This window comes from Calypte anna, chromosome 8 (assembly GCF_003957555.1).
Source record: "Calypte anna isolate BGI_N300 chromosome 8, bCalAnn1_v1.p, whole genome shotgun sequence".
Classification (NCBI taxonomy): Eukaryota; Metazoa; Chordata; class Aves; order Apodiformes; family Trochilidae; genus Calypte; species Calypte anna.
Window position 1 is genome coordinate 13,141,557 of NC_044254.1, and position 13,503 is coordinate 13,155,059.

Genomic DNA, 13,503 nt, shown 5'->3' on the forward strand with positions numbered 1-13,503 from the left:
ACTATGCTCATAGTTAAGTCAGATTTTTTTTTTTTTAAACTAAAATAAATCTGTACTGTTAAACTCTGATTTTTGCAAATAAATTATAGTTTTACTATTTTAGCTAGTGGAAGTACAAATTACTCTTTTAGTTTTCACCTACTTTTCTTTGTGGAGCAACCAGTGTGAGATGTAGAGCAACTCTGTGTGTCTGATGACTCTTCCCTAATGAAATCTTTAAAATTTTTATGCCTTTTTTTTTTAAGACCATGGCTTTAAACAGTGAGTCATACCTGAGGCTGTGCAAAAGTGTGCAAAGGATCAGCCCCTGGGTGTAAAGCCCCCTTGTAGTACCTTTGAATTTTGGCAAGGGAGAGTATGCAGGAGTGGGCACTTCTGACTGTCCCCTGGGACAATCACTGGGTGCTCTCTGTCCAGCTCCCAGCCCACATGGGAAGCAGTGCAGCCCCAGGAGTCTTTTGAAAGGAAAGAAGGTAGTGATTTAATTGAGGAGGGTGATCCCTGCTACAGCTCTTGATTATCAGTAGCCATTGTACTACTGTCCTAAAAATAACGAGTAATAGGATAATGCTGTAGCAATGACACCATAGCTGGTAGGTAGCATATTGGGCAGGAGTTTCGTTCTGAACTCTATTGTTCATCTTTTCATTGAAATGTGCTTTATTAAGGGATACACTGCAATTTTCTTTCAGCATTGACGTTCCTCTTAGATTCTAGAGCAGCCTCTGTAATTTCTGCTGGAAACTTAGCTGTTAAGTTGGTGGCAGCTGTCAGCCTTACAGTTGGAGAACTTTTTTGATGGAGAACAAGCCTTGAAATTGTTCTGTGTGTGCAGCTCAAAATATTAACTCTGCTCCTAGGGAAGTGTAGACAAGGATGTTGAAGTTGCCATCTGTCATTTTATTTTGGTATATATTTATTAATAAAGTTTTCCTATTGTCATCATACAAGGATAGTGGAGGGTAGAATGGTGGCTCATTTTTAGCTTCTGATTGTTGTCAGGGCTGCATCTGGAGTTTTAAAATAGTCTGCTCGGTGCTGATGGAAATATTTTTACCCATCATGACAATCTGACATACTTCTAAACATGGACTGTATTTTCTGTCGTGTCACATCTGTGAGAACAGACCTAGCCAATGATAGCACAAATGAGCAGGTGTATTGTGGGCATTAGATTACCTTTTTGACATCTACCATGGGTGTAATGTGGAAATTTTCTCTTAAGACTAATATAAAATCAATGCTTCTATTATTATCAACACCATTTGCACTTGCCATGTCTCAAGAAGTCTCAAGATGAGATTTCTGTAACAAAAACGAGAGGCTGGAGGCTTGGGGAAATGAAGGAAATGTTAAAATAACAATATAATGGTAGAGGAGTTTAAAAGTCCTCTTTCTTAAGGAAATGAGGCTTGTATGACTGCACTGTTAGCATATCTTAATGACTTCTGAGGTTGCTGGCCAACTTAGCAAAATCTGGCAGGTAGAGAGAGATCTCAAAGGTGTTGAGTTTCTAGAAGTTCTGTAAGAATAAGGGTCTGAAGAGAAAAAGAAGATATATTTATATCCCATGAACTCAGTTATATGGTAAGAGCTCAGAGAACTGGCAGAAACGAACTCTGCTAAGACTATGTATGGCTGCACGTTTTTTCCCTCCATATTACTTTCTTATTTAATTTCTCCAGGGAATTATCCAACCTAAGGTAAGGAGCTGCAGGGAAGCAGGTTGTGTGAAGCAAAGATGTCCAATAAATGGGAGAAGATGCTCTGAGCCAGGCCCAAATTCAGGAAAGTGATGCCGAACTTTTAAGCATAAGTTTTGACTAATGCCTCACCTACTGCATTTTTTTTTTGGTATGATTTTGAGCTTGTGTGATTCTCCTGGCTCATTCCCAGTGGGTCAGATTGGACTGTGCTGGAAAAATACCTCTCTGATGGAAAGGTTTTTTTTAATGGGAATCATTGCATCATAGTTTGCTTTGGGACTGCTGGAGGTGTTGCAGTGTGGAGCTTTGCTGGCCACCTTTGCCACTGCTTCATCCCTGAGTGGTGCTACTCAAAGTGTCATTTTCTACCACAGGGGCTATCTGGGAAAGTTCAGCTTTCCACTTATGTAGGAAAACCTATCAGGTAGTTTATTATCTTTAATTTTCCTCTCTTGCTTGTTTTTATTAAAATAGGAATAATGAAATCACTACTACAGTGTATTTCATAAGTCTCAGCACCTTAACAGATCCCCACGTAATTTTGATACAGATCCTCTTGGGTCTTAAAACTATAAAACAAGTGCTATAGCTTTCACTGTGGCAGGTTTTCTGCAGAATTTGTTTCATAAAATGGCCCATTAGAAGTCTTCAAATATTTCCTTATTGTTGCAGGCTTCCAATATACCATCCTGAATGGCTTATTATACTTCTGTTCCTTCTTATGCTCCTTAAGGAGTATATTTTTTTATTATGTCTTGTTCCTCAAGGACAGACTTGCAGTAATAGGCTTGTTACAATTCTAATAGACTTTCCTGTCACTTAATCTTGTACATGGGCCATGGAACTTCAGGAGTCTCTGAGACTTAATGTTATTTAAAAAGTGCCTCCTGTTTCTTCGCTAATTAATTGTAATCAGAAAGGCTAGTTGGTGGACACATGGTGTCACAGCTTCTGTGAAATACTGCCTGATGGCTATAAACATTGCCATATGTTCTTTGTGAAATATTGCCATAATCACTGGCAACAGGAACAGCTGATAGGAGATGAATGATTGGTTCTCTTCTCCTTTTTCAGCTTTACTTTAAAAAATTGTGAAGCACTTCCTCACTGGTGTTTTAGTTTCTGCTACTTATAGTGAGCTTTTCTTCTCAAATGTTATCGAAATAACTTTTATCTTCCTTGTTAAAGCTGCTAACAGTTACTTTGCATACCATGTCCATTTGCTAAGACCACTACTTAGTAAAATTGGCAGTTCAAGGGAGTTTTTTTTCCTTCTTTTTTGTTATAAAGTGAAATAGTTCATAAATAAATGACAACTCTCAAAAGCTTGACAGTCAATTAGCTACAGGTTTTCATTTAATGAGAAAGTTTCTGTTCTTCAGCTTAACATAGGTAGAAGGACCGTTTTTAAGGAAAGGTCTTTACCAACTCTAGTGAAAAAGAGAAAACTCTTCAAAGGTATGATCTTAATCAATGTTAGTTTTTTTCATCCTTTCATCATAAAAGGGATGTCTGTTTCACTTTTTGGTAACATCCAACAGTGTTGGAAAAGAATATTGATATATATTTGATACAACCTTATTACACTGTAGCAGTAGTCTACAAAGAAATATCTTTTAGTAAAACAGCATATTTCAGGTTGTTCATCAGCACTTCTAAAAAGATTTTCTCTGTCCATTTGGACACTGACATTAAGTTTTTAACACTTTGGCCTCCATTATAAGGACATAATTCATTAGATGCAGTAATCCTCCCATTACTTCAACACAGCTAGAAGCCTCAGAAGACTGCTTGCACAATAAGTGTGATTCAATAAGAGAAAGGCAGAGTGTTAAGCATGTGAACTGTTATTATGTCTCTGGTTAGAAGCATAGGGCTCTCATGGAGTTAAGCAAGCAGGATTGATTCTGCTCCTTTTATTAGAATTGTTTTCTTTTAAGCACTGGTTTGCTGTCTCAGATTACTAATTCTAACAGAGCACTTGCTAGCTCTGAGAAAAATTTTGTTTTATTAAAGCAACAAATGGTTTTACATGCCTCTCTATACTTTGGGAGTTGTGGGCTATTGAAGCAAGTTCTGTCTTACATGCACAGTTTAGGCTATTAAACTGTTCACAGGTGATTGATCTCTTTAATAAAACCCTGTTCTTTAGCAAGGAAAGAGTGATAAAGATAAACAAATGTACTTGTTTGTCCAGTGTTTTGGAGATTACGGTAACATGAGGACATCAAGAATGCCATTTTAATGAATAAGGTAGATGAAACACATCAATTTGGACTTCATTCAAGCATGTCTGGAAACCAATATGCTTTAAGTTAATTTGATTCATGCTTTTCATTCGTTTGTAACACCACATGCATTTTAACAGAAAACATTTCATACTTAAGCAAAGAAAAGATCTGGCAGGTAGAACATTCTGGCACTTTCTGCATGAGGATTGAGCAAGTGAGGAATAATGACTTTGTGAATCCACTCTCCTGCAACTCATTATGGCTCTGGCCCCTGCTGCCTTTTGAAGGACACATTTCATGAGCATGCCCAAAGGGGACTGGCTGCAGGGCTGTGTATTATGAGGAATTGTTGGAGAGCTGCTCTGAGAACTCAGGGCTATAGAGATCACTATGGCCCTAGTGCTTAAAATTCTCCCCCTGCATATATTTGGTCTGATTGTTCATTCATACTGATGTTATTTCAGAAATAACTCTGCTGATGTCAATATTTACACTGATATTTTTTTCAAGACAAGTGAGAAAGGGAGAATCAAGCCTTCATTTCTCTGCTATCCACTAAAAAGCATTCTTTCCATGGCAACCCCTGTTTCCATGACACATACTGTATTGCCTTCAGAGAAGCTTTATCAAGAGACATACACACACACACAGTCAATGTGGTCACATTTTATGGCACTCTAAAGGAAAACTACCATAAAAAGTCATTATTTTTAAGTTGTACTTTTTTCATTATACAATGTGATGAAGGATTATTGCTGCCACTGCTTGGCAGAGTCATGAGAATGCAGTAAGACATGATTTTTTCTACTATTGTTAGGATATTCTTCAAACTGCTGTATTTACTAGTACATTACAATCATTGTTTGCTAAAGTCTTTGTGTGTCAGTTGGCATACAAAATAATCAAACTCCTTTTATGACTTCAAATATGTAATAAAATTTTCCACTCCTAGGTCCAGTGTGGCAAATAAGACATGTTAGCAAATTAAAAGGCTTATTTTCCATTCTAAAAAGAAGAAAATCAACCTGCAGAAATTTGCATCCTCTTCTCCATAATGACACATATTGGAAGCTACTTTGAGTGTTTAAAATTAGCAAAATTTACAAAAGCAAGACTTAATTTTTTTACTGTAAAGGTGCGGGTGTAAAACTACCAAAAGTTATATTCTTACCTTTACCTTGAAAAGATTCATCATAATCACCCTTTTAGACTCTTCTACCTACTGTCATTATGAGCTGTAAAGGTCTCTGATACAAAGGGTGGTGTAAGTCTTTCTCCAACTAGGCTAATGCATCTTAGAAGTATGTGTTAAGGAGTATCAAAACTCTGAATTTTGGAGAGCTGCTTGAGAGCTGTCTGGGACTGCAGCCTGACAAGGCTCTTCTCCTACATTTTTTAATCTGTTTGATATCTGCTCCAAACCCTTGATTTGAAGCAGAGTAAACCTAAAAGTATACCTATTTCAAACAGAATATCTTCCTCGTATTTCAAAGATAACCTTCATAAAATTCTAGCATGAAACTCAGAGCAAGTCCTCTCTTTAAAATAATCTTTGTGGCCTGAGCTTGCAGAAGTACAGTATTCCCTTTTGGACACCTGCCCTGGTACTTGTGTCCCTCACTTTGTCACTGAAATTACAATTATGGAAGGAATATTGGAGCTGATATGGAAAAAAATATACATCACAAAGCTTGGTGAGAATCTGAAGGGTTCACCAGGTGAGCTAAGGAATGTAAGGAATAGTACCTCTGATGGTGAGGTTGACAGGTTGAACTAAGGTGATGAAGTGAGTCAGCTCATTTTGAGGACCTAAGTGTTACCTTTAAATTTAGTTTATTATTCAGTAGACTGGGAACTTATATGCAAATTAGAACCTTCTGTTTTGTGTTCAGTTGTTATGGCTCTCCTTTCTTCAGGAACTGAGTCCCTTACCAAAGGTTTCAGTAACAGCTCTGGTGAAAACTGTGCTTCACTTTAATTTAAAAGTTGTTTTTTTTAATGCTATGGAGATTGCCATTTTAATGAACAGTTTATTCCCTTTTACTACAGTCTATAAAACTCTGGGTGGGTGTTTGTGAAAATGCTAGGGAAACAGGAAGGACTAAGACGTGTTTGGTGGTTTGGTTTGTTTTTTTGTAGGTTTTCATAATAGTCACAGAATGTATGTGTAGTAGTCATGTCAGTATGACTGCATAAGTGTGGCACGCAGAAGAACCATGAAAGCGATAACCATAATGCTGTGTTGAATTTTATTTTTAGCTTTTTGCAATCTAAGCTGACTGTCCTGAGAAAAGGAAAGATCATATTAATACTTCTTACTGCTGATAGTGTTGAAGTCAAGATGCATAAGAAGCAATGCTCATACCTAGCTTCTCAGAAGGAGAAAAATTATTTTGTTTCACTTTTTCCGCTTTTTTTTAGGGTTGTACAGCCCTCTTTTGTGAACGAAATATTTGTCTGTTGCGTTCAATCCTGGGATGGATCAACTGACACCAAAGCAACTTTTTAATGTCTATAACTGCAGGGTCACTGCAGGGGCGGGGGAAAGGGAAGAGCTGTTGAGGAACAGCTGGGATGGGAGAGTGCAGTGCCTTATTTTCCTCAAGATCAACACCTTTATGGCTGTTTCTCTTCAGAGGGCTTTGCAGATCAGTAATGCAGGCCTCCTGCCTAAGGTATTCTCACCAGCATTCTCCCTTCTTTCCTCATTGCTTCTTTCAACTAGACTAGCAAAAAACAGGAAGAAGAAAGGGTGAAAAAGATGTTTCCATGTCTTTCAACATCAGCAGGTTTTTTTATTCTGACAGTAACTAACAGCTTAGTTTACGTCACTCTTGATGGACAGTTATACACACTGGAAAAACAGAGGGAAAGATATGAAGATTAGCAGTGCAACTTAGAAATCTGGGAGCTGGGAAGCCCCACGATACCTAGCAGGATTCTGCAGTAATGGTTCTACAAGGATGCTTGCAATGATTAGTTCCTGCTTTACTATTGTATCACTGATATTTACAGAAAGTTAACATCTCTGACTCAATTTAACTGCAGGGAATTAAAGATTATAGTTACCTACAAATTATAAACTAGGGATTAGTTAATATTTTAAAGGGACCTAAGGCTTTAAAATGCAGAATTGCCGTCAGCTGTTGAGGAAAAAATACATTTGGTATGATGCCCACAATGTGTAATTCAATACTGTATGAAAAAAATGTTCCCTGGTTTGTATGTGAGACATGGTAAAAATAGAAAAAGAAATAAAGGAAAGAGAAGCCTTTAAAGATAGATAGAAATTGTGAAAAAATGATACAGCAAACTCAGAGCCCTGCTCTGTGAATTAAATGCTGTGAATGTACAAAAACAACAACTTATATTATTTTAACTTCTGACAGCCTTTAGATATGTCTCCAAAAAACAGGTTCCACCTGGGAGGTTAAGTGTGGATTTGCAGCACATTTACCACTCTGTAGAATCTAACCACATATATGCTTTTACAGTCTGGTAAATGTGAGGCAGCTTGTATCACATTCATTGTCCAGCTCATGTAAATTTAACTGTACCTGAATCTCAGAACACTATCATTAAAAACACATGCACCTCAGATGATAACAACAGCAGGTCCTGTATGACACCAGCAAACAAAACCTGAAATGAAATTCAGTGCAACATAATGTAAGGCAACAGAAGATGATGTGAAAATGGCCTTACTGCAGGTCTAGTCATTAAACAGGCATTTCAATCTTATTATGCCTGATTATATTGCACTATTTGGGCACATTTTTAGATAGCTATAAAGGAACATTATGCCTAGTACTGCTAATTCCCCACATGGAGCAGATGGTTTTGCCATGGTGAAAATGCATGTTTCAAAGTCAGACTCTATGCAGGGAAGGTAATGATGGAAACCATGGCATCTCATTTCTATAATACAGGGGCTCAGAGTTCAAAAATATTTTCTTTAATGAAAAAAAGAAACCAAATGCAATACAAGCAGAGGATATAGCACTGATATACTGCAGTTTTTGCAAGAAGTAGGGGAGTCAGAAGCGAGATGCTTATGCTTTCTTTACCTTTGTCATGTAGGAGAGCAGCCACAGAGGGCACAGCTGAAATGTGGAAATGCAAAAAACTAGAAGTTATTTTATGTGCCTGGGGTATCAGGAAAATGGAACTTCTAGCTCCAGTCCTAAAGGAAAGCTCAGCAGCATGAAAAGCAGCAATACTGACACCTTTGTAATCCAGTGAAGTAAACAAATACCTTTCTGAATGCTTCAGGCATACCAACCACATCAAGTCCTGGCTCCACTGAACCCCCACTGCAAAAACAATTCATCATGGAGTAGACAGGGCAAGCTTATTGCTGAGAAATTTCTCTATAGAGAAAGAATTTGCCAGCTTTTTGTTTTAAAAAACAGAGAGTAAATATATGCACCCAAGACAAATTAAACCATCTCTGTCACAAATTTCTGCAAGCACAAATTTCTTTTACTTGATTCAGAGTTCCATCTTGGCTCACAAGCACCCCTATGAGTCTATCCCACTCTCCCTTGAATGAACTCTTGCTTGGGACTTGCCAGCAATCAGCACAGGCAGCTGCTTTTACAGATCAGGTCCTGGGGAGCAGAGGAAGATGTTTCAGCAGCTTTTTGTGCTATAACACTTTAGATAGAGAAATAGGCTTAGCAAACCTCTCACCAGCTCCTGTGAATTTATGCTCTTTGAGACAAATGTGAGTGAGGACAACCAGGATTGGCATTTTATGCATGATATCTACACTTCAAAGGAATTAAATCAGCATCCAGTTTTGGAGGGAGAAAGGGCTTTTCCCCCAGGTACTTTCAAAGTGATTGGCAAAAGACATCATTGTTTATTTGCTCCCTGACTCATGGCCCAGAGGAGGCTCTCTCATACAGAATTATCCCTGTACCATCCCGGCGGTGAGCAGGTCCAGAGGGAGGCTGCCTGGGCTGGCTGTGGTTTCCTGGGTATGGCTGAGCTGGAGGAGGAGCCAGGACCTCCCCACACAGACAGAGAGAGGAGGCAAGTGTTTGGTGCTGCCCGTGACTTCTGCGTGTGGCACTTGGTGACAGCTGTCACGCAACACCAGGAGTGCTTCAAACAGCGTTTTCACTACTTGCAGAAGATTAATAAATTTTTACAGTAATTAGATACACGTGGGATCTATTTGAGAGTTAAAATTTCTGCATTCCCTAGAAGGATGTGAGTCAGAGTCAGGGTTCACCAGGATCCATTCCCAGCTCCGTCAGACTGGGTACATCACATATATCAGCACTTCCATTGTCCCACAGCCCAGGATAACATCTCTCTTCTCTGACTAGAAAACATTCTGAAGGCATGTCAAAGCTTTTCTGAAAAATACGGTTTTGATAGAAAATGCCACAATCGAAGAAAGTTTTCGTTGTAACAAATTGCAGCTTCCTTGACAGCTTTTACTCAAAAAATTTCCAATCAGTTCTGTTAATATAACATTAAGTCTACTGTACAAAAATAAACATTTACAGAAAGCTAGTTAATAAAAATTTGGAAAAGTGTTAATTGCAGCTAAACACATAAAACATATGTCTGATACTATTGTATATTAAAAATACAGTTAAATATAGCAGTGTATTTTCCATCACTAGAGCTGTGTAACAGCTCATGCAAAATGAGATGTGAGGAGCCAACATCTTGAGATAGCCCATTAGAATTTACTCCGGTCACTTCAGTGGTGTCCTATGGATGTCATACGCACCTAAGAAAAAAAAAAACAAAAACACTGCTTTTCATGGACTTTTGACATATAAAATGTAAATATCAATTCTGCCTCCTTTATGAAGAGCAGTAAACACCAAATCAAAGGTATTTCCTCTTAGGACTGCTGTGGCTCAACAATGAGCAAGCCTCAAAAGTTTTTGATAGCAACTTATGGCAGGATTTTATTATACCTATATCCATCATCTTAGAAGAGTTGCTTAGTGTCTACAGAATCTACAGCTAATAGTTCACCAGAAGTTATGAAAACTGTTCTCCATGGTTAAGAAATGAAAACAAGTATGTCACACAAATAGAGTGGTTAGTATCAGATTTCAAGAGAAGCGTATGACATGTCATTCACAGAAATGGGCTAAACAACCCTTTCCTGCAAGTATCATTCATTGCTGGGCAGTAGCCAAACTCCTTGTGCAGATAGAGAAAAAGATGATAAAGTGTCCAGACTTTAATCTGGAGTCCATTCCCAAAAAGAGACTGGCACCATTAGCTTTGCCACAACCAAGGAACAGCTCTGTCTGGAGCCAGCTGCCACAGGTTTTTGCAAATTCCTGCCTACAGTACAGGCTCCCCTGGCCAGGCTGAATGCAGCCCAGGCAAAGAGTTTTACACTGGTGACCTGATGGGTTGGATGAACTCATCTGAGCATGGCTGCCAGCAGGAACCAAGCTTAGGACTTTCAGTTACACCAACACAAGTCACTACCACCAAAACCAAGATAGAAACTCACAAACAACAACAAACTCACAGACATAAAGAGAAAAACAAACAAAAAACCCACCACTACACAACTCAAAAAAACCACAGTCCACAGATAGGCTTCATATAGATTCCAGCAGAAGAGAAATTACTATATTATTCTGCTGAATAGCAGCAGAATAAACGCCCTGTAGTGACAGACCTTCTGCTCGCATTTGCAGTAACCTGAGCATCTCATTGGCATCCTCCAAGGTAGAGTTTGCCCCAGTAAATGCTTACTTAAATGGAGAAGCAATCAATAGGCCTTCCTGAGCACATTTTCTGCATGTGCCAAGAGTTTCCTAAATCACTACATTAGGGCATTGTCCTCCCACTGCCCAGAGGCTAAACCCTATTAAGAACAGAAAATATTCAGATCATGGGGGGGGGGGGCGGTTTCTATCATAATAGTGGCTTCCATGCACTTATGTTTTACGAAGCTGGTTACATGTCTGGAAGAGATACACATACAAGAAAGTCAAATACAATGAAGTAAATTTGGCACTCCTAACTAGTGACTACTTAATTTCTTAGTGCTACAGGAAAAAGTTGAAAACAGTAGGAAAAAAATCTTTTGCTCCTGTAAAAAAAAAAACAAAAACCAACCAAACAAAAATAAACAAAAACAAAAAACCCCCTTGATATTGCAGAAGAAAACCTCATTGACTTTTTATCACATTTTGCCCTTGCTGAATAGTTGTGGCTTCAGCAGCTGCTACATGAAAAGTAACTGTCACTACACTGAATAAATAAATAGTGCTATAATGCAGCTCCCACCAATAACAGCATTGGTATAAATCCTTTAGTGGCAACTACAGACCAAACCAGAAATGCATTCTGACTTTATAAAGATTTACTTTCTTGTCAACATCTTGTCTCAACATCTCAGACTGTGGGCTATGAAGTGTATGTACTAGCATTTGCTTAGCATTTGCTTTTTTCTTCAGAGAGAGGAGGTACCTTGACCACTGCTGATTTTGGCTTCCTCCCTATAAGACCCTTCTAAGCAAAAACACGTCCTCTCCACCTCTGGCACACTTCTTCAATACCTGAGTTCCTCTGGTCTCTCCCCAAAGCCAGTGCTACCACAAACTCTCTCCCTTTTCACATGCTGTAGCACAACCCCATCCCAGCCACTGCAAGCAAAATTTTGATGCTGGAACAACACCTGCAGGAAAAGGGATAAGGCAAGGTCCACTCTCATCTATGCTGGTCTACAAATTTTAGCAGAATACTAACTAATTTCAGGGTGGGAAACACCCTGTTCATTTTACTAGGAAACTTCAAGAGCAACAGACCTGCACAGATGGACACCAAAGTAATGAACAGTATTTGGCAGTATGAAAAAACAGCAGTTGCTGACATACCATTTGTATTACAGATTTAAGCTGAATAACTTGCTCTTATTTTATTGCATTCTGTAGGATCTGTTAAATATAATCTTACTTAAATATAATTACAACTCTTCAAGCCAAGTGATTTTCTTATTAGATGAGCTCTTTTCATAGAATGAAAGATGATTCTTCTCTAAGGTCACCCTTGGTGAACTTGACTAGATAAAGATGAAAAAATTAAGATGTGCTCTGCATTCTAGAGAAAAACATTATTTAAAAGGAGAGGAGAAAAATAATTTTTTTTTAAAATTAAAAGTAATTAAAAAATAAATAAATTAATTAATAAAAGCACAGATAAGCAAGACCCAGGTCTTGTTGCTATCTACCCATTCAATATTTCTAAAAATAGATCAGTTGAGTCATCTATAAGCTTGGCCATAAGCTCCCTTGAGGAATTACAGCTCATGCATACACCAGCCCCGAAGAGTTTCATTCTAAGTTCCATCATATGGCAGAAAATTATGACCAGCTTTATTATACGGGGTACCTCAAGTTATGAGATAACATCACATTTCTGAAAAGGTGAAAGAACTGGGTATGCCTGGTGAGGTGACAGAAATCATGTCAGTTTTTCAATTCAGCAGCCTTCCAGGCAGGTGTGTGAATGTACACAAGCTTAGGTGTTAAAGATGAAAGACTACAGTATCAAATACTAAATTCAAATGAACCCATTAGGATTAATTCCTTTCCCTACAGCAGGGGTGTTGAAAAAAAATTCTAGAATAAAGAAATACCTGTATTTTCTGAAAGGAACTGGGTTTTTTTATTGTTTGTTTTGGGTTTTGACGTAGCTGGCTTCTGTCCCTCACATTGTAATTTCAGTATTATGCCGGAGCACATCTAGAACATCTTTTAAGTACTTGATTTGCTTGTAACCTCATAGTAGTTTTGTTTCAATGTTTCCTCTGATTCACTTTGTAGTCTACAAAGATTATGAGAAAACCAGAGTCACAGTCAGCTACTTCAAAAGTTTCACAATGTATGGAAACAGCTCATGTGTGTCGAAAAGCACATTTTTTCCTCCACAACTGTATTTCAAGTTCACCTGTCACTGGTGAGTCTTGTTCTTTAAAAAAACAATTGCTAATTATTAAGTGTATCATAAAATCATAGAATTATAGAATCGTCTAGGTTGGAAGGGACCTCAGAGATCATCAGGTCCAACCCTTGATCCACTACCACTGCGGTTACCAGACCATGGCACTGAGTGCCACTTCCATTCTCTTTTTAAATATCTCCAGGGATGAAGAATACACTACTTCCTGGGGCAGCCCATTCCAATGCCTGATAACCCCTTTTGTAAAGAAATTCTTTCTAATCTCCAACCTAAACCTCCCCCGGCACAACTTGAGACCGTGCCCTCTTGTCTTGCTGAGAGTTGCCTGGGAAAAGAGACCAACCCCCCCCTGGCTACAACCTCCTTTCAGGGAGTTGTAGGGAGTGATGAGGTCTCCCCTGAGCCTCTTCTTCTTTAGGCTGAACACCCCCAGCTCCCTCAGCCTCTCCTCATAGGATCTGTGCTCAAGTCCCTTCACCAGCCTGGTTGCCCTTCTTTAGACCTGCTCCAGCACCTCAATCTCCTTCCTGAAGTGAGGGGCCCAGAACTGGACACAGTACTCGATGTCCGGCCTCACCAGGGCTGAGTACAGGGGAAGAATCACTTCCTCG